We start from the raw sequence: 25,810 nt of genomic DNA, 5'->3' as shown, positions 1-25,810 counted from the left end.
TGAATCATGATCAAATATAAAATTTGGCCCCACATGAACCTTGTTGCTTGTTATTCAAGTGGTTCAATCTCATTGCTTGTTAATCAAGTGGTTCAAGGAGATCCAGTGGCAGATCCAGTGGTGGGCCGCATCTAGAAACAATCCTGCAAGACTGTGAAGATAAGGTAACCCAAAACACTGCATTTTAATTTAGCATTAAAGTTTAAGTAACAAAAGTGTTTAGATACCCAGATGTGTCTTTTCAATGAATAAATATTTCAAAGGAACTTAAAACTGTGGGCAATTTGAGATAAGGCAGACCATGAAAGAGTTTTTGATTATAACAAATGAGAGAAGGGACTAGTTATGATTAGTTATAACAGGTCATGAACCTTTTGAATGAAGTGCTGATAATGCAACAAGATTGTGAATAACTATCTGTCTAGATATTCTGAGATCTTGAAAGCAAAGGATCATAAACCCAATAAATGTCTGAATAATTCCCAAGCTGCTTATTGAAGAAACTGGAATTTGTGATTGAGATTATGAAGACCAAGAACAAGCCATGTACTCCCTTGAGACTAGTCTATAGCTAACATTCTCCAATTCTACTCTGAGAACAGCTGAAAATGTTTTAAGGCAAACTATTTTTCCCTACAGGTTTCCTTCCTCACAGTGCCCTCCCTAATTTCCCTCCCCTCGTCTGGCCACTCTGAAACTCTGAAAGATTAAATTGCAGAGTTCGGAATCCCAGGAGGTAGGCCTTTTTAGGGTACTGCTCCTAAGGAACTACATCTATTGACACATATCATCACAGGGTGGGCTGGGTTTAAGAGCTGTACTGACCCCACTGCACTCTGCACAGGGATGAAGTGAAAAGGAGAAGCTGATAACGGGTATCTGTGCCTCACTGAGCAGCTGTCAGCTTTCAGTTTTCTGCTACAGCGCTTTAAGTGGGAGGGGGAGCAATCGTGTCACTAAGGTATAACAAACATTGGCAGCAGAAGGTACGTAAAAGAAAATGTGTTACATTTGTTGATGGGGTGAGAGAGACAGTGTGTATGTGTGTGTTTGCTGTTGTGAGTGGGTGTCTGGTCTGTGCGTGTGTATGAGTTTAAATGAGTGAGTGATGAGAGAATGATTATAAACGAAAATGAGTGAGTCAGTATGACTGTGAGTGAGAATGAGCCAGGTAAACTGCTTGAGAAGAAGAAAGTGAGAGTCATCAAATGTAAATGAGAGTAAAAATGAGTGGAAGTGACAGAGGAAGTGAGAGTTAGTGTGAATAAATGAGTGCAAGGAAATATAAGCGTGTGTGAGTGTTGGACTTGGCCCTTTTTGCTGGGTTTTCCCCCAAACAGTTTGCTTCTTCCTTCTATTATTTCCTGTCCTGTTATTGTGGGCTTTAGGACTCTGGGCACTTTACCACTGCTAATAATTGCTAAACTGTGTATGCTCTCTGTATAAAATGCCTTTAAGGATTGGTATTTCCATGATTGGCATATCAGATTTACTGTTTTGCCCCTAGTAAAGTGCACTGTGTGTGCCCAGGGCCATGTAAATGAAACACTACTAGTGGGCCTTCAGAACTGGTTGTGGCAGCCACATGAGTAGCCCTTAAAAGTTATCTCAGACCTCTCACTACAGTGTCTGTGCGTAGTTTCTTAATTGCCATGTTGACTTGCAAGTGCACCCACTTGCCAGGCCCTAACCTTCCCTTTTCTTACATGTAAGGCACCCCTTTGGTAGGTGAAAGGTACCACCTGGGCAGGGTGCAGTGTATGTGAAAGGTCTGACATGTACTGGTGTGTGACATGTCCTGATAGCGAAATACTGCCAATTTCGTTTTTCACTATTGAAGGCAATCTTGCCCCATAGGATAGAATTTGAAATGCTTTGTGACATCTTACATGTATAACTTCCCATTGGGACAGGATAAAGAAATAAAGTTTAGGCTCTCTGAACTCAGAAGTTAATAACCCATCTTTTAGTAAAGATGATTTTTAAATTGTGTGCTTGAAAATGCCACTTTAAGATAGGCGCGCCCTCACTTTATATGCACTTCATATAATAAATATAATTTTCTTGTAGTGTAAGTTCGAGGACACTACAAGTCCCATCATTCCCTCTTTTGGAGGTGGGCTTTAAATACAGGAAGGGCCTGCGCGGCCATCTCTTGGGAGAAAACTTTGATCACACCAGTGGCGTTCTGTTATTTCAGAGCAGGTAAATGCCAGGACATGCTTTTGGTCCATTTAACGCTCAGAATCTGTTTGAATGCTTAGACTATTAGCTACAAGCGCTCACACTCATTTTTTGTTGTTTTTTGCTAACACAGGACGGCCAATTGAGAGCATTTTTTCAAAAAATTTCAGAAATTTAAAAGGGAACAGAAATACACCATTAAGGTAGGCGAAATTACTCCTGCCCTTTCTGGTATATTTTTTTAGTAATGCATGCACTATGCGAACAATGTAATCATCAGGCCCACCACTAAAACAACTTTCACTATTGTTTTAGGAGCTTGTCCGCATGGTGGTAGACTACATATAAGTACGCCGGTTGGCGGCAGTCGACAATAGCAAGGTATGCTTCATGTAGTACTGGGTTACGCTTTAGTAATGAAACCACAAGCTGGTTTGAATTACTAATATAAAAACTTCTCAAAATTTCTTGTAGGTTGTCCTGCCTGGCCACGCTTAAAATAATTGGTTTGAAACCCCTTTACGCCTTAATGCCCTGCTCTACTTACAAACAAGTTTGGTATGTAGCAATTTTCTTTCTCAGCCCATTGCCTTAAAAGAAGTTTGGTTTTGAGGAGTGATGAGTAAAATATTTTGTTTGCATCTTGCAGATACAAAGAATAAAACAGCCCTGATGAGATATCAGCGACATTGTGCCTGATCTCGAAACGCGTCGGCACTTTCATAGGGTGGAATAAAATGTCATCTTCACGATACTAGGACCGGTTGCTCCAGTATTGATTTGTTTAAGAGCCATTCATTTGCTTATAATTCCCCCTTGGATTGGTTTTCTCTATATTTTTCTCATTTTTTGATTGTAATATTTGTTCTAATGTTGTTTGCGATGTATTCTTAGTTTTTTTGTAATGTTTGATGCAAGGAATTTTCTTTTTTGTATTGTGTAAAGAATTTGTTTTTCATGTATGTACAAAGTATTTATAGCTGTGGAAATATTTAATGTATTGTTCGTTTTCTGTCATGTAGCTTGTTATAACTTGAAAAAGATTTATAAAAAAAACATTGACACTAAGTAAAGTGTCGAGGGTGATCACAATAAATTGATCGTTCCCTCTCAAGAAGCTTGTGGAGATTTTGTGGTTCGGGCAATTTGTGTTACATATACTTTAAGAAAGTAGGCATTTTCTTGTTTAGCCACTCTGTGTGCCTCTACTTGTTTGTGTATTGACAGCCTGTAGTGACAGGGAACGGGGATGTGCATTCACTGTAGATAGCCACTGGGGGGGGGGGGTTGAGGTGTGCTTGGCCCTTCCTAGAGGACTCAGACCTGGACTGAAAGGACCCTGGCTGAATTTAGAGTAGTGGGAGGAGATTTCCTTGCACCTAAATAGGGCCTGTCTCCCTTGCACAATGCTGTCTCCACACCCTGTGGTCATGCTGCACCAGTGAGGACAGACACGGTTTGGATTGTGCTCAGAGACCCTTGCACAAAGATATTTTGGGGTACAAGTATTAGGCCTAAAACCCCTGAACTTTAAATAATTTCTGGAATTCTGGATTTCAAGAGGAACCTGTGCCTAGGAGAAGAGCTGGAGAAGCTGAGGACGTCACCCCCAGCTCCCCTGTACGTCATTGCCGGGAGTTCTGACCGGCCAAGATGTGCCTGTGACTGCATTGGGAGCTAGAAAAGCAATGCAACTACAAGAAAATCAACACATTGTTCATCTTGGGGCTGCTTTTCCAATGCAGCACCGTTGTGCGAGAAGAATCTCTGTGTATCACCGTGCAATTTAAAAACGGATGCAGTGCCTATTGTCGCAGGGATTCCGTTCTCCTACAGAACTGTGCATAGAGACTTGGAACCTCAGTGAGTTAGGGTGTGCCAAAACTCACCTTAGTACCCAAAATCCCCTACCAGACTAGCTACAGTGTCTCATTGGTCATTACAAACTCCCAATGCTTAGACAAACCAGAACATGGACTTAGAATACCTCAGGTAAGATGGAACACATGAACACTCTTTTGTTATACAATCAGTTCAATCCAGAACAAGGAGTAAAAGAGGACGCGTGCACATTTGAAATGTTTATTTACTAATGCAGTGTTCGCAAACGCAGTATCTTAGCTAATACAAGCAAACATATTATAAGAAACAAAGTAATCAGCATAGTTACTAGTCCATAGAATACAAAAGGTGAAAGCATATTAAAATGCTAAAATGAATAGGGTTAAACAACACCTAATTCTCACCCTCCCTAAATAGCATATTATATTATATCTAAGAAGGTCTCTTTGGGTTTTAGCAGGGCGGGCCCATACCTCAGATCTCAGTGGTAAGGGATCACATCATCTTCCACCAGCTCTCTGCATGCGAAGCACCATCAAGTGTGTTTGTATGCTCTGCACAAAGCCATAAAACAACACGCCTAAAGCCTGAATTTGGCCGCAGCTGCATGTATGTTATGTCTAGGAAGGTGCGAAGATCAGACCTCACAACAACTGTGTCGAGATATCCTTGAAGGCTTCAGCACTCACTGTACAGACACGGCTCACTAAGCAAAGCTGATATCAGAGTAACAATATATTATTCGTGTGTGAATCAAAACACTCTACTAGGCTCAAAGCTACAATAACAGTTATGTGCCGTGTGCAGAAGCAGCAGAAAGGTAAAATGGAGTTTAAACTCCTAATAAGCTCATGCTAACTTAGCACAACATATAGGCAAAGCATAACTTTATGACACTATTGCCGCTGCAAGAAACGACGCTTTGAGGGATCGTGGCTGAAGAAACCGACGCATTGATCGCTGATGCATGCCGGATTTCCATGCATCATACCTGTGCGGTGATTGAGGGATCGTGGCTGAAGAAACCGACGCATTGATCGCTGATGCATGCCGGATTTCCATGCATCATACCTGTGCGGTGATTGAGGGATCGTGGCTGAAGAAACCAACGCATTGATCGCTGATGCATGCCGGATTTCCATGCATCGTACCTGTGCGGCAAGGTTTCCTGACGCATCACTCAAGGACTAGAACCATCTTGGAATCGATGCATCACTTCCCCTACAGACCGGTTTCGATGCGCCGCTTCTCCTGTGTTCAACAGAACTGTTGCATCACATCCCCATGGTCTCACGAACGGGCACATCTCTTTGTATTTCAATGCTTCCCATCTCCGCGGCTGTTTGGCCTTGTGAATTTTGTCGCAATTACAGGTAAGAAAGAAAGAAAGAAATCATGCATTCCACAGTTTTCTATTGGCCAAGTTGTTTGAAACCTTTTTAAAGTCATATTCTTATTATATGTATGTTGTATTTTTGTCGTTGTGGTCATGTTGAGTTTAGATAAAGATACTTTATTTTTCTAAGCTTGTGTTGTGTCCATTTGTGGTGTTATCACTGTATTTCTGTGTGTATTGAGTACAAGTACTTTACGCATTGCCTTTGGGATAAGTCTGTCTGTGCCAAGCTAATGTGTATATCCCCCTTACCCTGACTAGAAGCAAGGGTCCCTATTTGGACAAATTTACCTACCTCTGCCAACTAGAAACCCCCATCTGTAACAGTGAGTATTAGTGCAAATGAGTGAGAGTATGAATGTAAGTCAGCATGTGGGATTGAGAGTATGTTTGTGAGTATGTTGCCCTTGTGAGTCTGCTGCTTTTTCCGGCATACTAAAGATAATTCTTGGCAGAGGGTGCACCAATGGAAACTGATGGCACTGGCATATTGGTAGTAACTTTTGGCATAGGAGGCACCCATGGCAAAGTGCTGGTACTGGAACATAACAGATTATTCTTGGCAGATGGGATACCCATGGTAAAATGCAGGAGTTGGCACATTGGACATACTTCTAGGTTTTGTGGCCACCATGTCAAGATGCTAGCATTTTTGGAGGCAAGTCTTGGCATATAGAATATGCAGGAGAGGGCTTCTTGGATGTATCTCTTTTTGTGCATATCAATTATTTTATTAGCATAAATTAATTCACAAAATAAATATCATGACATGCAAGTCCAGCATAAATCCATATTAAGAAACAAATTCTGTTTGCGATACATGTATCAATACCAAATGTTACTAAAATATTAGAAAGGAAAAGAAAAGATGAAAAGGACAAGAATGATACTGGGTGAGAGGGAGGAAAGTAAGGTCCCACAAAATTACAAAAACAAGAAACAAATGGCAGGAAAAGAACAGGAAGGAAGATAAGAAGAATGCACAAATTAACACAATCCTATGTGAACCAAAAGGAAAACCATGAAATCAAGCGCACTGCACTCGATGTCCTATCAACTGTAGTTGGTGCGTCTACACCTGAGGGACCATCACATCTGGAAGGCCCGGTGCCCAGTGGTCAAGAGGGAATAAGGTTGTTGGGAAGCAGAAACTACAAAGCGTTTAAAGTATTAGCAGTGTTAAAGATCTCTGGGTGAGTGAGAGATAACATGTAAGAGAAAGGCGAGCTTGCTCCGATACCTACATGTTAAGTGGAAGGGCAATCAATGTTTAGACAGGACCCACTGTGTCTTTGCAGTAGATAAGACAGTGTACCAGTGGGGGAGGGCATGCAACCTCGAGAACCATTACCCCATAAATTGTACACTCAGGGATGAGGGGAGAGAACTATTTTTGCCATAACCTACAAGCATCAAATGGAGCGCAACATAGCATGGTATTCTGCAGGTGAGGAGGGGAAGTGGATATTAGTTTTTTGCTGAACCACCTACCAGCAAATTCAGACATATGACAAGGAACTACATTAATAATCATTACAATAAACAGATGCGCCAAAGTCAGCCCTATCAATTAAAAATATGCAGTCACTTTTATTCTGTCTCCAGGCCAGGGGAATTCTGAAGATTCAACATTTACGTCCAGTACATCAGTCATCAAACTGTAGGCAGCCCCGTTTTAAGTGGTGAGCGGGATTTGTCGTGTCCCCTGTCTTGTGAGTGTTCCACTACTGCTTTTAATATCTTCTCCTTGTCAGGATGCATACGTTGATTTTTGTTATTGTGCTGGGCCCCTCGAGTATATGTTTCAGGGTCCTTCTCCACAGCAGGGCGATCAAAAGGGCATTGGGAAGTGTCCAGCTCCCTGTCTCCTAATCCTTCCAAAAAGACCAGCAGTTTTCTTGAATCTAAGTAGCGCTTGGATTTGCCATTCATGGTGATCCCGATGCACATCAGTTCAAAGAGGCCAACATTTCTTGTCCCATTTGCGGATTAGTGGTCAAAGAGAGAGAAAAGCCTTTCTCCAATCACTCATCTGTTTAGAGAAGTCTGCTGCAATCTGTATCTTGTGACCATTAAAGTCGTAGGGTCTGTGAACTCTTGCCACTGGCAGGATATGATGCACCTGCTCATGTCTAAGAAAGCAAGCAATAATAAGTCTCAGACCAGAGGATGCAGAGGTTCACCATGGTCATGGTGCTCTTTGCATCTCAAGTGTAGGTGAAAAGTGATCCCAAGAATGGTTGGCAGGAAATCGTGAAGAAAGCCTCTAACATCTGCACCTTCTGCCTTGTCAGGGATCCCAAAGAAACATACATTATCCCTATGGCTTTGATCCTAAAAGTCCACAATTTTGCTGTGCAAGGTGCAAAGTTCCAGGTCCCTGTCTGGCAGGAGCTCAACCTTGGATTCAAGAGAGGATAAACAATGGTTTAGAGCCCCACCTTGTCTTGGAAACCAGAGATCTCAGCATGAATTGACTTTGCCTCCGTGGTGAGGTTCATCATTTTCACGTCCATCGCCTGCAGTCTATAACCAACCAAAGCGACCTCTCTGAGGATCTAATACATTGTGGTCTTCGAAGGACCATGTGAAGAGGATGAAGACATGGAGACCACTTTCGTGATGAGCAGCTGCCTCGTTGATTTCCTCGATGCCATTCTGGGCCGGCAACAGCCAAAATCCTAACAGAGCAATGCTGGTGCAGTCTGTGATCTCAGGTGTGGACAATTTATTTATTTATTATGTTATTTATTTATTTATTTAAAGGATTTCTATAGCGCACTATCACCTGACAGGCATCTTGGCGCTAGTAACACAACGACCATAACGACAGGGAGGGAGGCATAGAATACAGGCCTAGTTCTTAGGGAATAGTCAAGTTTTTAATTTCTTTCGGAAAGCAAGAAGATCATCATGTTGTCTGAGTGCAATAGGTAAAGTATTCCACAGCCTGGCCGCAGTGACCCCAAATGATCTGTATCTCTTCCTCGTGTCTGGGGGACATCAGGATAGCCAATATATTGCACATCTCCTTGGGGGTGCCAACCAGGAAGCAGAACCGTGGTGGACTAAGGGTTTATCATTAGTACCTCGGCCCTCTGGAAAGGAGCAGTTCATTCGCTGATCTATACTAACCAGCAATTGCCTAATTGCAAGGAACCCATGCCCACATCTGGGGCGATATCCAATGTCATGGCTGAAAGGAATGCTCCAGCTGCAGGGACCTAATTCCAGTGCTTCCACTCTGATTTCAGTGAAGGTCAATTTGTGCAGTGGTTCTATACTACAAATGGTGATTTGCTGTAATGCATGTTTCAATTTTGTAGCCGCTGTGATATATTTATTTTAATTTTGCGGTGTATTTTAGTTGAGAGGTGATGCCATGCATTGTAACACGAGTTTTAGTTGGTATCAGTCATGCTTTGTTTATTTTCAGTACAACAGACTTCCTGGATATTCAAGTTCATGAGGGCATGCGTGTGAAAAACAGGCGTTTCCTTTTAGCAGAGGTGTTTCTGCACTGTAGTGTATTTCAATTTTAATTGATGTGTTTTCATATGTATATTTCTCATCATAGAGGTTTCAGTAGAGCTTGCTTCGGGCCCCCTGACCTCCTAGGACATCCACACCTCAGAGTTAATGTTGTAAATAGATTAGGTAGGTAGCAGGACACGTCTTCAGTTATTAAGATAGATTTATTAAGTTACAAGATAAGATAAGACAGCAGAGCAGTAAAACCTCACAGCTGACCAGACCAACTGCCAAGTCTGGAATCCTCAACACACCAGATAGAACACACATAGATACTATGGGAGATAGAGAAGGTAGGAACACTAAGAAAGGACTAAAGACACCAAATAACCATATTGAACCAAGTAAGAATATACAACACATCTTCTCCCCTTACAAACAAAACACAAATGAAAGACTCAAACACCTAGTATCAGTTAAAGCATGGAGAAAGACAAAGAAAGAAACATATAACGCTTAGGAGGTCAGGGACCTCATGAACTTCCAGAACACGAAGAAAGAGAATCAGGAACAAGATGAAAAATATGATGAAGATTATTATAACTATCTTCTCCCCTTCGATTGACAAACAATGAAGAGCCAGTCCACTCTCTACGATCCATCGTTGTGGCCATCAAAAACGGAAATAGAGAGTTCACTTTCTCCAACAATATTTGTCCGTCACAGCTTTAAGCTAATTTTTAATATAGAACAGTTCTGGAAGAATGTTCCCAAAGATACATTTGGAGCCAGTTTTTCTTACAGTCCAAACTAGATCCGTATCAGGTGTCTAGATTCTGTTTCTTTTCCTCGGGTTGTGAGCCTCTGGTTGTTTTTCAGGCTTCCGAATATTCTTTAAATTTCATTTCTCTTGTGGACAACTTGCCTCAGCACTGTGGGCTAAAAGTCTGGTTCAAAACGCAGAACATTTATGCCGGTTCAAAGAACCACCTCATCACAACTTTGTCGTGGTACTGGAGCTCTTGTCCTTCACGAACCATGGTCGTGAACTCTGCCGGTCCTGAAATTCCCTTTGTCCACTCCCGGTACTGATTGTGGGACTTTTGTCCTCCTCTGGTCCTGGGACGTCCTTTGTCCTCTCCGGGTTCTAAATCTGGAACTTTTGCCCCCTTCCAGTCCTGGGACATACTTCTGTCCCCTCCCATTTCTTGGTTCTGCAGGTCCTGGAATTTGCTTTGTCGTCTCTCCTTTGTTCTCTTTTTTAGAACCTTTGTCTCCTTAGACGACAGGAGTCTCCATCTAGGTCTAGGGACATACTGTCGTGGCACTGGAGCGTTTGCCCACTTCCAATTGAGACTTCTTCCGGGACCTTTGTCCCCTCCTAGTTCTGGAACTTTTGTCCCCCTCCGGTCCTGGGACATCCTTATCCTCTCCCGGTTAGATTCTGGGATCTTACTTTTGTCCCCCACTGGTTCTGACAGTCCTTGGATTTCAATTTTACAATTAGCAATTCCTCTCTTGGAATCTACAGTCATTCAACACTTTTGTACAGAGACATCTCTTCTTCTCAAATTAAAACTGATTTTCTTCTGCCTCACTTGCCTTGCAGCTCGTTTTTCCGCGCTTCATCTGTGACTTTACCATATATGTGGTACAAATTGTGTTCAAATTATATTCCCAATGCTCATGTTTAGTTTACTTCATGTCAACTCCAGGTCAATATTTCAATACTATTCGTCACTATCCACCATGTCCAATAACACTTCTTTCACTAAATACAGTCTTTCTGAATGGTGGCATGTGACATAAAAACTCCGTCATGTATTTTCCTTAGATATGCCTCGTTGCTTTTTGAGCTTTTCCAAGTCATGACGTTGCCCTTGTATTTGCAATATTATCCAGAGTATTGTACTCCACTAGTTCTTAAAATTGCAGACAGGTAATTACATTAAAACTATTGCTGTACTTCGTCTGATGTCCCATGAGTGCTATAATTGTATCATTGTTGCTCAAGTACAACCACCGATAATTTTAAATAAATGACAGAATACTTCAGAAAGGACGAGCTCCTGAACTTGTTGTTTTACAAATAAGAACAGCCGGCTCCACAAGATGGCAGTGTTGTAAAGCATTCAGCACTGTACCAGTCTTTCGGTCGATTATTCCTGGAATGTAGACTAGATTATATAAAGATCGGTTTAACATTTCGGAATTGTGTAGTGATACACTAGGTAAAACAGCGTTAACAGGAAACACTCTGTTTGACCTCACTTTACCATCGACCCAAACACAAGTAATTCCATCTGAGCATAGGATTAATACAAAGATACTGCATGTCACAGAGCAATTACTCACGGATTGATTTTCTCACATTGGATTCGCAGATTTAATACTCTTGTCACCCTTCAATTTCTCTCCTTGGAGTTCCGGTAACTATGGAAACACTTAACAAAATGGCTGCTCACGTTGCGTGCCATTGCGGAGTGATGCTCTAAGAGTCCTTGTCGGGTCAGAGGTTGAAAGCCTTTGACGCTGTCTGCTGCTGTCGCAGGAATGTGAAGGCACTGAATCTCCACTAAGACAGCTGGAGATTCTACTACGTCATCAGTGAAAAGATGACTGCGCAGAGAGAGGATCACCCTGTCCAACAACTGAAAGGCAGACACGAGTGAATTCTCTCGCACAGGCAATTAAGCGCAGGATAGGACTTCTCACCTGAGAGTTGAGTTGTTCCTCAAGCCTTGTTTTTTGTTGCTGCAGCGTCCGGTTTCTGCTTATATTACTGTTCTTTTCATCGAAATTGAGACAAGTGACTTTCGACTTTTCAGGTGACATGCAACAGGTTTGAGCTTGTTTAGTTTTTTTTTTTAAACAGCTAATTTCTCAGTACAATCGATTACTTTTTTTAAGTCATCAGGCACTACTGGTTTTACACATTTCTTCTTAAGTTCCTGGCAGGAAATGCTGAATACATTCTTTTTATTTAATTAATTATTTTACTAGTGGCTAAGTTCTTCAGTTTTCTTATGTTATGAAGGTTTTTTCCAATTGCTTTTCTTCTTGTTACTGGATCAATACAAGGATTCTTCTTCTTGTTACTTGCCGCTGTTAGGTGGGTTATTTTTTGTGAGGTCTTGCTCGTGCTGCTTGATCTTCCTTCAGGGTTGCTCATCTGGTCTGGTCAGCTTCAGATGTCGCCAAAATGTTGTAAATAGCTCTTCCAGAACTTGTGACCCATTGAGGCATTTGTTGAACTGTTCTATCTTCAGCAATGAGTGGGAAGGCTCGACGGACAAACACTAATTGGAGAAAGTAAACTGTCTATTTCTGTTTTTGATGGCCACAACGACGGATTGTAGAGAGTAGACTGGCTCTTCATGTTTTGTCTATCGAAGGGGAGAAGGTGGTCATCATGATCTTCATCATCATTCTCATCTTGATCCTGATTCGCTTTCTTCGTGTTCTGGAAGATCATGAGGTCGCAGACCTCCTAAGTGTTATATGTTTCTTTCTTCGTGTTTCTCCAGGTTTTAACTGTCACTATTTGTTTGAGTCTTTCATTTGTGTTTTGTCTGTAAGGGGAGAATATGTGTTGTATATTCATACTTTATTCAATATGGCTATTTGGTGGCTGTAGTCCTTTCTTAGTGTTTCTATCTTCTAAACTAAGAGTGTTCTTTCTGTGATGTGGAGATTCCAGCCTTGGCAGTTGATGGTCTGGTCAGCTGTGAGGTATACTGCTCTGCTGTGATATCTTGTACTATCTTAATAAACCCATCTTAATAACCTGAAGACGTGTCCTGCTGCCTACCTAACTTATTTACAACAGTTAATAAGGACAGGCTGAAGCTATAATCTTGTGAAGTATCCAGGTGTTCTCAGTTCCCAAAATGTTCCCAAGGCAAGCACAACATATACATTTCTTAACTGCAAACCATTAGGGTTATTTCTTTTATTAAAGTATCACCTCTTCACTAAATGTTCCCAGTGCCTTTGGCTTGCAGACTGACAAAATGACAAGGCCCCCAGAGGAATATCACTGTGTCAAATATAGGCTGTTAAATTGTATTTCCAATGCTGCTTTAAGCTGTCAGGAGTTACAACGATAAACAGTAAAACACCGGCAACTCCAGCCCTGCAGGAGTTTAAGCTGTCCATAATACTATTAAGCTCTGTGTTCTTTAGTGCATATCAGGTTACATGACTTTGTTACTGCTGGAACTTAATGAGCAGGCCACTGACTTTGCTTCAGTGCTGCTTTCTTAGTTGTGTGCCGTCATTTCAATTGTCAGACAGGTTCAGTTATAAAAAATGCACCGCTGACACCTACAGCCCTGCAGAGGAATTACAGAGGCTGAAAGCAGCTGAAAGCTGCTGTCCACGGTACTGAAAGACGGCTCGTGAGGCCTGATTCGAAAATTACGTAGATCAGGCTTCTTGTAACAACAAGGCCGGGTGACTCCCCGTCGCCGCTGAAGCGGCAGCTTCATGAGGTTTGAACAGCAGGGCAAGCTTTTGGTAGTCCTCAAACGGGAGGATTTTTTACCAGCTGCCCTGACGACCGAGGACCGCAGTTATCAGCACCTTGCTTGCAGGGACCTTCCAGTGTAATGGAGTTCAAGAATCAGGAGGCCATCATCTTCGGGAGTCAGGCTGTGCCGCCCTGTATGTATTTCTTGGCATAAGAGCATCCATGGAAAAATACTGATGCCTGCATTCTAGAGAACATTCTTGGCAATCGGGACACCCAGGGGGACAGTACAGCAACAATGACAACATTCTGGCTCCTACATACTAGAGATAATTACTGAAATATGGGTCACTAATGGTTTCTGGAATTAATGTTTAACAAGGGGTTACGGGAAGGGACATTGTGACAAAATGCTGCCCTGGCGCAATGGAGGTGAATATTGATATGCAGGGGCACTCACTGTACATTTTGAAAAACATGGGGGCATGTTCTCAAGAACGTGTGATAACCATCGCAAATGTAACTTAACAAATTACGCTGTGTTAACAAAGCATTCTTAACAAATTTGGTACCATGTCTTCAGATTATGCGTCAAATATCCGCATTAAAATGAACGCCACGCAGCAAAAATGCAAAATGCGAATTACATTTTTTTTACGATGAGGCCAATCTCAGCACAAAAAGCAGCAAAAACCATCGACAGGCCTGCAAATCCCACACGTCGGGCGGGAAAAATCACTATGAAAACTACAAAAACAACACACCAGAAACAATCCAAAGCGTGTAGCAACATGGATGCACCCTGACCGAGCGCAGAGTTCAAAGCGAACCCCACAACCCCCACAGACCACCAGCAAGGAAAAACAGGGATGGCAAAGGAGAAAAGAGAGAGGAAGACGGGATGCAGTCCGTATCAAAACCAGTTCTGCGTCACTGATGTTACAGAACGCTACCACAAGTACACCACTGCGAATGCAGTTGGAGTGTCGAGGAGGCCAATCGAGGAGGCCAAGAGGCACTGGCATGCTAAACCAGGCAAAAACCCGCTGGCAACAGGAAGGCAGCAACGGTGACAAGAAGTGGGAGTCCTGCACCACAGGAGGAGCTGGAGGTAACCGAGGCCACAGTCATCAGTGTGGAGACAGCGCAAGGAGTAGGGAGTACCAACAGAGCTCGAGAGGACCTGACACAACATCAACAGGGTGAGTAATGACCAGAGACCGGGGGGACGGGGGGAGATGGGCCCAATGGCACACATGCAAAACGAGGTGTAGCACACTGTACACCCACAAGGACCCTGGATCATGTCACTGATCCCCGTGGCACACTGCAGCACACACACATAGCAATAACAGCACACCCACATTGACGACAATGTGGTACAATGCACAAACCCGACACTACAGAACAGAGGCCACAACTGGCTCCGCACATGCACAAACACAGGCCTACTACATCTGAAAGAATGGAAACTGTGAAATGGAAATGTACGCGTACAACCTCACATCTGTCAATTAGTCCACATGTACACGGTCCGGCATTCAAATCCTGCCCCTCCTACACAGTCACAATGTACATTGTCATACAGTCTGCTTGTAAACAAGAACAACATACAAGTCAACACAATGTCAACATGAATCTCCCCTTCACATTGCAGCAGGACACACAATACCTCCAGCAAAGCACAGAAGACCAATAACAGTGATGCCAGAGAGGACCACCACACCAACGCCCTACAACAGCTCATGGACATTCCACGCAACCCACCACCTGGACCCGGGCAGCCCAGAAGCACCTGCAAGCACGGCTTGCTCACGACACTTCACTGACCCACACGTGGCACCCCAATGCCAGGTGTCAGAACGCCAAACGTAGGTGGCTGAACAGGTGTGGGTGGGGTCCGAACCCACAGAAGGTGAACTAGATCACATACGTGGGTGTTTATTATCCTTCAGGGACCCAATACACCCCACAAAGGAGACTCAGACTGCCGTGACGCCTTGACGCCCTTGGGCTAAGTTGCGCTTCAGAAAACTCCTTTCATTCATTCATTCATTCATTCACATGCAGATGTACATTCACAGTACAGAACCACGCCCAGGGGCACGCAAATAGCAGTCACACACCCATGTTGATATGCGTACGAAGGCCCAGGCCAATTCCCTTCTGAAATGAGTGGGTGATGACAAAGCTCCATGTCCAAGCTCCAACCCGCTGCCTGCGGTCACATGTCTGCGCCCGCTGTACACAGCACAATGTAATGTTGTAGGTCCCAGGGCCCTCATGCATACATCAAGACCAGAGGGACAGACGCAGATATTATGTTGAATTGGCTATGGGCATGTGTGCTCTGCCCCTTTATTAGCAGGGCCACATGTACAGTGGCGCCTGTGCTGGATGTGTGTGGGGTGAGTGTAAGCCAGCCAGCACGGAGTGCTTGGTACTGGCAACGACTTGAACAGTGGACACCAGTGCCACGGAAACTGAAAACACCTGCATAACAGAGCCGGCTGCTGAGCGACATGGATAGACCTTAAGCAAGTATAGAGGTCACCCAACATGCAAACAGAAGAGTCCGTGAGTTGGGGGTGCACTAAGATTGGGGCACTAGAGCTGAGCGCGCTCATGTGATGAAAATGACTAGGCTAGTGACCATTCAGGATCTTCCTGATGCAGATGCAGTGGGGTGCGTTAGACCTGCATCATCTTCCTCTTAAACATCCCAGGTCTCCCACACTGCCTGAGGTGACATTGCTGCTCAACCTCTCCACAGCACAAAACTCAATCAGCAATGGTCCATGGGTTGTGGTGCACAGTCAGTGGCACGTGGAGTGCTGAGCAGGGGATCAGGTAGATGATGGCATCCATGACAGGTTTGAGCAACTCCGTCAGTCTGCCAGTACCACTATTTCGACTCTGGCAGAAGGTGGCTGGAGGTGGTCCTGGCGATGGTGGCGTGTGCCTCCTATGGTGATGGCACATCCGGGCCGGTCAGGACTCGATTGGATTCATGAGCCCTGATGGACCACAGTGGAGGCCAGAGGTTGAGGACAGCACAGGGCCACAAACACATGGCGTCAATGACCCCAAGACCAACATCTCAGAGGACATCCAATATGTTATGTTATGTTAGCGGATATTTATTAAGCGCACATCCACTCCAGGGAGTGTCTCGGCTCTGAAGCAAACAAGACCCACATGGACCATGAAACCCAAAGAGCTCAGTTTAAGGCTGTTGTTTGAATAGTCAGGTTTTAAGTTTCCGTCTGAAGGTGATGAGATCTTGGGATTTCCTCAAAACGAGGGGCAAGCTATTCCATAGGCGAGAAGCCAGCACTTGGTATGATCAACCACCCCTCTGAGAAAGCTCAGAAAGCTCTGAGCTCTGAGAAAGCTGAATACGAGGGGTGATGATCAAAGACTGAGATGATGGCCACAAAGTTCGACACAGAATGTAGGGTTGAAGTCTGGCCCGAGGTATCGGGCGCCGATTTTTATGAAAGGCCTTAAAAACCAGCACCAGTGATTTGAAGATGACCTGTTTCTTAATTTGAAGCCAGTGCAAGGAGGCTAAAAGAGGGGTGGAGTGAGTTCTTGGCCCAGACAAGAAGATTGCTCGGGCTGCCACATTTTAAGCCACTTGAAGAAGCCCGAACACGGATTCAGACAGGCCAAGATACAGAGCATAATCTCGACACCACCAAGGCTTGGACTATCATCTTCCGATGGAGGACCGGGAGAAGGGGTAAGAAGTTCCTCAACATCCCAAAATAGGTCCCCACCACTGATTGAATTTGGGCCTTCATAGAGAGAGAGTCATCAAATTTAACTCCCAAATTTTTTACCGTCAGGACAGCTGAGGTGGGAGGAGACACGTCCTGTGGCCACCAATGATGCCAAAGGTCACAGGACTGAGAGCCGAAGAACATTATTTATGACTTCTCTGGATTGCACTTCAGTTTGTTTAACCTGAGCCAGAGAAACACCTCAGATAAGCAAGTGTTTATTTCATTGCTATTGAATTCCGAGCCCTTCCCGCAGGTGAACAACAGTTGTGTGTCGTCAGCGTACAACACTATCTTAGTTCCATAATTCTCAGCCAACTGTGCCAAAGACACCATATAAAAACGAAACATGGTTGGGTCACGAATTGAGCCCTGAGGGACGCCCACATTCAACGGGGGAATAGGGGCTGAGAAAGGTGACAGGTACAGGCACACAGGATCACAGGCAACTCCCTTCATGGCGACAACATCTGCCTGGTGGCAGGGTGAGAGGCGCCGCCCTGGCAGAGACGTTGGGCATTCCAGAAGAGGACCACACCCAGAGTTACGTGCCTTTTATTCACACCCCTAGGGTGGCCTGGCATATGCCGGGCTAGTCCACTCCACTCACGCTTCCATGGGGGACATAACAAGCTACATTTCCACGATCTTCCCTACTGGCTGGGGTGACATTGTTGAATCCACTGTCCACCACACTCCAAACAGCAGCAGGGTATGTAGTCATGGATATGTGTGTGGTCCACATCCTGCAATCTGTCCAGCACAACCACACCACATATGGCATTGTGTACATTCATATTCATCAGTCATTTGCCTTCATCGCACATGTCTTGTCCCCACCTCTTCCCACATCCTGCTATTGTGTAGCTGAGTGCCATGCAGTTTATGGCTAATGTACATGGCTAGCCCCAGTTCCCACAGTAAGTTGTTTTATCGTGTCTGGTGGGTGTGCATGTTGTATGTGAGATTGTGACATGTGCATTTCCTGTGTTGTGAGTTGCATGATTGTGGAGTTGAGGTGTGTGGTGTGTTCATTTGGTATTGGCCAACGAGCAGTGCATTTCTGGGGGTGCCATCCTGGTAGCGCAGGTTGATGATGGACTGTCGGAAGTTGTAAAAATCATGCACACTGCCTGGGTGGTTGGCAACGATGTTGGGGGAGATTCCTTGGTGGTTCAAAATTGCCTGGACTTTGGTGGGATATGTGCACTTTCTGTTGCGCTTGTGTGCATTGTTGCCAAGAGCCCCTATTAGGACATGTGTGCAGTCAATGGCCCCCTGACACGTGCTGGAAGCCATCTGTGGCGTAGATGCCTTGTTTGCTCTCCTGCTGTTCCTGCACAGTGTGTGTGAAGTACAGATGGTGGGTACCAAGCTGACGGTGTCATCCATGAACGTTGTGAGGGACATGGATTGGCCTGGTTGTGTCACTCTTCCGTCTCAGGCGGTTGTTGGTTGGAGGGTACCAGAGGCCAACAGGTACAGCACGGCAGCAGCTTTGTCTGAGGTGGGATATTGGTTGTCTGCTGTGTTGGTACCGTCAGCCTGTGGACAATGGTGGTCAGGATGTGAAGGAGGGTTGTCCCTTTGAGCGTGTAGTGACATTCTCTGGTGTTGGGTCTGTGAGGTTGGCGTCTTTTCTGAGGGTCGCTGTCTTTGTCTGTGCTGCCTCGGTGTTGGTCTGTGGGGGGCGGAGGGGGTCCGGAGGGGTGGGGGGATCCTGGGGGTCTTGGCGGTGGGTGTTGTGGCCCTCTTTGGTGTCCAGACCGCATGTTCAGTGGCTCCATTGCAACTGTTGTTCTTCAGGTGTGGTTCTGGGCTGGCCTCCCTTTTGTGGTGCAGGTTACACTCCGACTTTGCACCAGGTCAGAGCAGGTGTTCGTTTCCTGCTGCTAACAGGCCTTATTGCAAGTTCCGTGGTCTTTTTGCCGATCTGGCTGGTCGTTGAGAATGTTGCAGAGTGGTGTTGTTGCAGCTTTTGGCAAGGGAATGCCTACTCTGCATCTCATTAGCGATAATTGCCAGGGTCGTCTGTGGCAATGTTTTTTGCGAATGCTATCACGGGCAAACTGGTGCTATGGGCTGTTAGCACCAGCTTGTGAATGGGGTGATAACTTTATTGTGACTTTGGCTGCGATAAAGTGCCATTTGCTCGGCAATAACTCCTTGAGAATATGCCCCACGGAGTCAACTTCTGAAGAGTGTCAGGCATCTGTCATGTGTTGCAGGGCTTTTCTTGTAATAAGGACATACAGACCAGTTGCTGGGTGGAGTTTCTGACTGTGGGCTCAATAGACATCTATGGGATGCTGGGAAAATATACATGGCTTGCAATAACATAGGGATTTATGATAAAATATAATTGGACATATGATGTACTCTCTAATTTGTAGAATAACACTGGAGTTGATTACACTGCTTAGATTTAGTCTAATATATATATATATATAATTTGTTGACCAATAGTGTACAATAAATAATAACACTGTGTAAAACACCAATGTATGTGATTGGAGTGACGCACATTTCACAATATTAAATATTGCTGTAAATTCCTTTAACCAAGAAAATTTAGGATACTTTCAGAAGTCATACCATATTCATGTTAGATGGTTATTAATCTTGAAACTAATTTTTTAGAACTTAGTAGAATGAAACATAATTAGATATCCTCTTGAAATTGAGCGGTAAATAGAATCTGACAAAAACCTTGGATCTAGCCACCTCACATGCATGAGGAGCAAACAAAAACTCAATGTTGCATAATGTGCTGACTGTTAATATCTTTCAAAGTGCAACTGGGACAGGCTTGTACCTCTAAATCACAAAATACATTTATCTTGCTACTCTTGAAATAGAATTTCTCCAGATGAAGTTATGTATAGAATAGTAATAATAATACTTTGATTTATACAGTGCACAACTGCTTTAAAATAAGTGTCCCAGCTCTAGCAAAAAGTGGGCCATTCAGTGGCCAAGCTGGGGCACTTAAAATAAGACTTCATTAAAAGGTAACGTGTTTAGCTTCTTATTAAAGATGGGCTCAGAAGGGGCCATGCATAGACTAGTGGGGAGCGAATTCTATAGTTTAATAGTGAGAAAGGAGAAGGATCTACCATTTATTCTAGCAAGCTTTCAGTACTTTTCGGAACTTGTAGAAGCCTGGGAAGACCGAGACGGATGACAAGGTTTGAAGCTTTTTTCCTAAACAGAGAGGTCCTTATAGGGTTAAACTTGAAAAGTCAAAGTAAGAGCCTTGACTTGATTACGTTAAAACACAGGCAGCCAGTGCAACCATTTCAAATTAGAAGAAATTGATGGTCAATGCAAAATTCTCAAAATCAGTCTTGCTGCTGTGTTCTTCACAGGCTGCAGCCTCTGAATCAAATAGGTTGGAATGCCAAGATACAGATTGTAGGCGTGGTCCAAACTAGAAGTTACAATGATGTGAACAATAGTCTTCCACATGTGTTTTTGAACCAAATGCAACATTCTTTTGAGAGTTATGAATTTTACAAAGCACACAGAAGAAATATGTTGAATTTAGGGTAGAAAGGAGAGATTAGAATTACATTTTATTCCCAAATTTCTAGCAATGGAGGCAGGTACAGGGGACAGGGCAAGTTTATCTGGCCACCATTTCCTTGGATCAGGGAGGCAGTATGATGCCAAAAAAATTAATTCCAGTTTTATCTCAATTTAGTTTAAGATAATTGTAATTTATACACCTTGTCACTCCTTTTAAGCAGGACTCATCCTTATGTTCATGAAAGGACAGAAGAAGTTGGGTGTCATCCAAATAGGATAATACTTCTAGCCCCCAAGATTCAATTAACTTGTCTTGTTTTTCAAAGTATATATTAAACTGAGTGGGGCTCAAGGCTGACCCTTGCAGAACTCCATAACAAAGCAGTTTTGATGTAGATGTAAACTGACAACGATAAACCCACCTGAGAGCTGTCCTCAAGGAATGGTTTTAGCCAAGCATGGGCCTGCCATTGGATACCAGCCTTTCTTACACTTTCCGAAAGGAGTGAATGAGAGACAATATCAAAGGCGGCTGAATTTCCTCTGAGAAATTCTGTAACTGCCAAAACAGGGCAGAGTCAGTACTAAAGCCCGGTCAGAAGACACATTGGGAATCATGTAACAAATGAGTTAACTGCCTGATAAAACATTTCTCAAAGATCTTAGATGCAGCAGGTCAGAGAGAGATCAGCCTGAAATGACTTAATATTGTACGCTCAGCCTTCGGTTTCTTTAATAGGAGAAGCAAGAGACCCTGTTTCTAACAAGAGTGAACATTTGCAGATTCTAAGTAGTTATTTAGAATTGCATTGAGAACTGGGTTAATTGTGAAAGAGACTGGATTTAAATTGAAGAGCAAACATGGATCCCTAGGAGATGTGGATTTGCATTTAGCAAGTTCCTTGTCTGCCTCATCAAAAGATAGAGGACCAAAATAAGCAATGTAGGCCCCATGTCTAATGACTGCTCTGAAGGGCTAATAGTAGGGATCTCTGCTGAAAACGTTATATCTATATTTTGGATTTTCTAATGAATACAGATTGTTGCATAATTCAATTGATGGAAAGATTGTATTTTATGTTGCCTCAGGAGAAAGAGAAGAGTAAATCAATTTTGGACAGTTGTCACGGGTATTAGGCACTGTTGCAATCTGAGAAGAGAACTTTTCTCTCTGGGCTTTGTGAATTGATTTCTAAAATTCTCTTAAGGCTAATTCATATTTGATTTTTGCATCATTTCTTTTTTTTTTGCAGAGTTTTATATAGCGCGAACTAGAACCGAACCGAATCAGTTATCAGAGCGCTTTACATAGCACCAGTTACGTTACATGAGGACACACTTTCATTTTAGGCACGGGGAGATTAAGTGATTTTCCCAGAATCACAGGAGGTTTTTGGCGTCGTTACCGAGACTCGAACCCAGATCCCCAGGTCCGAGGTCGAGCGCCCTAGCCGTTAGGCCAACCCATCTCCCCTACTTGCATCATTACTATACGACTTCTGCCAGGTTCTCTCTAAATTTTTTCAACAACTTTATTCCTTCTTCAAGAGGGACCAAACCAAGGGGCGATAGGTTTAGACCTTTTCAATGAATTATTTTTTAAGTTGGCAACGCCATCTAGAGCATCGGTTAGTCAGTTATTGAATTAGCCCCGTCAATATCAAAGAAGTTTGTTAGAGGTAGAGGAGAAGATTACAGACACTCAGATAGAAGAGGTTCCGAAATTTCGTGCCAAGCTCTTGATAAAATGTATGATTTATCTTGAGCGTTCTGATTTAGGGCCGGATTTATACCTTTTTTCTAAAAAAAATGTTGTCCTCATAGCCTTGGTAAGCAGAAAAAAAAGAGTCTGCCTCAGATCACTTCTCCCCTGGGTGCCTCAAGTGATCTTGCTGAGAGCCAGGTATGGTACACTCTATACCTTGCAATCTTACTCAACCTTAGGTGCCAATTCCGCCCTGAGACCGTCGGCTACCACCAGAGTATTTGCAAACCGATATAGAGGCCTAATCATTGGACTCATTTATACATGTCTGTACCCACATCTCATAGGGGAGCCAGAAAGAATTTGACCTACATTTGTGTGCTCTGTCTAGGGTGTTTATATACCTTATCGAAGCCAACCATTCCAATTTACTAGGAAGAGTCACCTTAACCCAGTTCTTACATATTTCCCTTGCAGGTAATATTAAATAAAATATATTTTTTTTACATTGTTTGACATAGGTTCGTTATTATTGGAGAGACAAAAGAATATTAACAGTTCGCTCACCTGGAGTGCTTCGCCCAAAATGGAAAAGATTATTTTACTCACATCCAGCCAGAAAGATTGAAGTACCGGACAGGACATAAACATATGCGTATCATCACCTTTCTCCTTTTTGCATTTAGGGCATTTGGGGACTACTCCACTCCCCATTTTAGATACCTTGTATGGAGTCTAGTACACCCTGTGGAGACAAAAAAGGTGGTTCCGCCTTAAATTTGTGGGTCGGACTGTGGAATAAAGAATGTCGCAGGATACTTGCCATAAATCTTGTATCTGTTCTCCTGGCAAGCTCCTCTCCCACAGCTCCATCGGAAGGTTGAAATCTCCATCAGCCAGTTCCATTAATAACCAATAATAATTCACCACCTCCTTCTTATGAGTTGTTCCAGCTACCAAGCTCTCTTCCAGCTTATTTACTAGTCCCGCTCCAAGCCCATCAATCCGACTCAAACTTAGCATTTGTAAATACTTAAATCTCGAAAGTTGGCCTCCACACATGTTTTGGCACTCTTCCCATGATGTTAAATTACCTTCCGATATCAACTGTTTCAGGAGGTAATTCCTGCATCCTTCATTGGACGCACCAGAGAGTCCTTCAACCATTCTGGGGATCCTGGAGAGTCCAAGATAGGTGCCATCCCACTAAAATAGGTCATTTTTAACTCTTTCCTAACTTTGTTGCAAGTTGTCGCGAGGCTGAGTAAGATCTTTAGACGTATTTTTTTTAAATCTCTGGTCTCCAAATTTGTAAATGAAACCGTATTCTCCCCCTATTATGTCTTTTAACATTGCTATATGCATCTTCCCTGTCTCAGAGTCATCTGGTGTTTTAAATAATTCTTTCTCACCTTTTAACAAAAACACCCAGGCGTAATAAGATAGGTCTGGCAGCCTTAGCCCCCCTTTCTCATACCGTCGTCTAAGCTTTTTCCACGAGATTCGCACCCCTTTGGAGGCCCACATAAAACTAGACATTTTAGACTGTGTTTTTTTTAGTCATTCATCCTTGAAAGTCAATGGGATATTCTGAAATAAGAACGTGAGTTTTAGGAGGACGGTCATTTTACTGATGTTAACTCTCCCATAGATGGATAGGGGCAGGTGAGACCATCCTAACAATAGTTTCCCTATCTCCTTATATATCTTTTGATAATTGGTTTCAGGAATTTGTTCGATTTTCTGGGTAATTCTAATACCCAAGTATCTCTTTTATGATTTGACACAGCTCTCTTGTGTCATCATATCCAGGCCATAATAACTGTTTTCCCTTGATTAATTTCGTATCCCGAAATCCTCCCAAACCCTGCGGCCAAGTCATAAACATTAGGTAGTGCTGTGCTGAGATTTGAGGTATATACTACCAAGTCGTCCGCGTATAAACTCACTTTCTTCTCCCAACCCCTGGACTGAAAAGGGCGAATCTCCTCATGTTTCCTAATTTTTTCTGCCAGGGGTTCAATATAAAGGTTAAAGAGTAGTGGGGACAGTGGGCAGCCCTGTCTCATTCCTCTAAGGATATTACATTTCTCAGGTAACCTCCCATTGATCAGAATTTTTGCAGTCGGAGTGTTATAAATTTGTTTTACTGCCCTACAAAAAATTTCCCCTAGTTTAGATAGACTCAAAACTTGCAGGTAATACCAATTAACTCGGTCAAAAGCTGTAGTTGCGTCTACCGTAATGACCGCTAGTGGAACCTTGACTACTGAGGCTAAGTCGATAGCACCTATTAGACTATAGGTTAAATCTCTAAGACTCCTGCCTCGCACAATCCCTTTCTGGTCTTCATGAAGGAGTGCTCCCACCACCCCATTCAACCTCTCTGCAAATAACTTAGCGAAGATCTTGCAATCTGCGTTTAGCAGCGATATGGGTCTTTATGAATCACAGCAGTCTAGTTTTTTATCAGGTTTGAGAATTAAGGTCACTATGGCATCATTCCAAGAAGGGGGGATCTCTTCACCTGCACTGAAGATAGCTACAAAAAGTTCGCTCAGGGCGGGCACCAAATACTGACTTAATTTTTTAAAGACTTCTAAGGGCAGACCGTCAGGTTCAGCTGCCTTGCTGGATTTTCCCGATTTTATGGCAGTTTCTATTTCTTGCTCGGGTATTAAATTGTTAAGACCAGCTTTCTGAGGTTCGGATACTTTTTGTGGTATTTCCTGATCTAACCACTGTAGGACTTCCGACCTAGTTGTACATACATTTTCTTTATAAACTTCTTCATAGTATTTTAACATGGTATCTTCAATGCTAGTCCCTGCTATAATAGGACTTCCAGCCATCCCAAAATTAAGTTCTTTTATAAAGTTCTTTGCCTGATCAGTCTTTGCCTTCCAGGCAAGTAATTTACCCCAACCTTCCCCATAATTGAAATGGGCCAACTTACTAGCTTGCCACCTTTCTTGAAGCCGCCTTTCTATAACTGACAACATATCTGTTTTAAGGGTTTGAATCAAAGCCTTCTCAGCATCCTCTCCCACTTAATTTTGCTGAATTTTGTGTTCCAAGCTCTGAAATTTCTTCTCAATATTAAGAATTCCTGCCTGCGCTGTTTATTTTTGTAGGACTGGATTGATGTGATCCTGCCCCTCAAAAAGGCTTTTTACGAATCCCAAATCATTCCTATTTGAGCACTTCCCCGGTTATTAAGAAAAAACTCCTGGGACTCCAGACCAAGTTTCTTTATTACCTCATCGTCAGTAAGTATGGACCGATCCATAGTCCTCCTGCGTTGTTTTACTGCCATTGAGGGGACCAGCATCAGTGATACTGTGGAGTGGTCGGTCATATGCGCTCCTACGTGGTTTACATTCTGAACCTGATCTTTTATATTGTGATCCACTAAAAACAAGCCCATT

Source organism: Lissotriton helveticus, chromosome 5_1 (genome assembly GCF_964261635.1).
Source record: "Lissotriton helveticus chromosome 5_1, aLisHel1.1, whole genome shotgun sequence".
Lineage (NCBI taxonomy): Eukaryota > Metazoa > Chordata > Amphibia > Caudata > Salamandridae > Lissotriton > Lissotriton helveticus.
This window is presented reverse-complemented; position numbering follows the sequence as displayed.